The 1,321-nt window shown below is 37.2% G+C and overlaps 1 pseudogene; it reads left to right on the forward strand.

Moving 5' to 3' along the window:
- Nucleotides 1-212: 212 nt before the first annotated feature.
- Nucleotides 213-1,010, forward strand: LOC142846795 (olfactory receptor 8G18-like; annotated as a pseudogene).
- The last annotated feature ends 311 nt before the right edge of the window (nucleotides 1,011-1,321 follow it).

The following is a 1,321-nucleotide window of genomic DNA, read 5'->3' on the forward strand; positions in this document are numbered from 1 at the left end:
TTCTCTGTTCTGGTTGTGGATTTCGGTTTCTGATCTCCATTCAAGCCGAGGATTCTAATTTGTGAGTCTACCCCTAAATAAATAACCATCTATTTCTCACTTCTCAGCGAGGATTCTAATTTGTGTGTCTACCCCTAAATAAATAACCATCTATTTCTCAATTCTGAGCTAGTGTGGGATGTTTTTACTCCTTCAGGATCTGAATGAAGAACATGGTAGTAAGATACCATGTACCAGTGGTGGAATTCTATTTGGCTGGGCTCCCCGAGAAGCCAGACCTCCAGATACCCCTCTTCGTTCTCTTTATTAGAATCTATGTGGTGACTGTAGCAGGGAATCTAGGTATGATCATACTGATTGGGTTCAGTTCCCACCTGCACAAACCCATGTACAGCATTCTCTTCATTGATTTCTTTCAGGCCACTGTAAACCCTAAAATGCTGGTGAGCTTTGTGACAGAGAAAAACCTCATCTCTTATCCTGGATGCATGACTCATCTCTATTTCTTCATCATTTTTTGGCATTGTGGAGTGTTACACAATAGCTGCAATGGCATATGACTGCTATGTTGCTATCTACTACCCATTGCATTTTAGTGTAACCATGTCCTATCAGATTTATAGTTCCTTGATTTCAGGAGTATATATATTTAGTCTGTTCTGTGCATCTGTTTATATAGGCTTCATGACTAGGATTTGGTTCTGCAAATTAGATGTGATCAACCACTATTTCTGGGAACTTTTTCCTGTCTTGAAGCTTGCATGCTCTAATACCTATATTGATGAATTGTTGATTCTATTTTTTGGTACATTGAATGTCTTTCTCCCCAAACTGATAATAATTATTATTATACGTTCATTATTGCTAGGGTCCTCTGAATTTGCTCCGCAGAAGGCAGGTCCAAAGCCTTCAGTACCTGCAGCTCCTATATCTCTGCAGGGGTTGTCTTCTATGATTCTGCTGCATTCATTTAATTACAGCGATCATCATACTTTTGGGATAGGCTCTGATGACCTGATTAATTTAAAGAAAACTTAAGTAGGTGACAAGGAATTAATAGTACTAGGAAATTATCAGTTGAACCTGAGAGAAAATTGGATTTTATTGAAGAGAAATTACAGAAGGCATAGATGGATCATGTAGATCTGAATCTTCACTGTATTCTGGTCACACATTATCCTCCAATATTGCCTTAGAGGAATTTTAATGCAGATGGAAAATGTTATCTTATAATGGATCTTTTTAACACATAAGACAAGTGAAACATCAAAAATTAATGTGTAAAATGTCTCTGAGTTTATTCTAAAAGAAAAGTTAAAAC

Source organism: Microtus pennsylvanicus, chromosome 3 (genome assembly GCF_037038515.1).
Source record: "Microtus pennsylvanicus isolate mMicPen1 chromosome 3, mMicPen1.hap1, whole genome shotgun sequence".
Classification (NCBI taxonomy): domain Eukaryota; kingdom Metazoa; phylum Chordata; class Mammalia; order Rodentia; family Cricetidae; genus Microtus; species Microtus pennsylvanicus.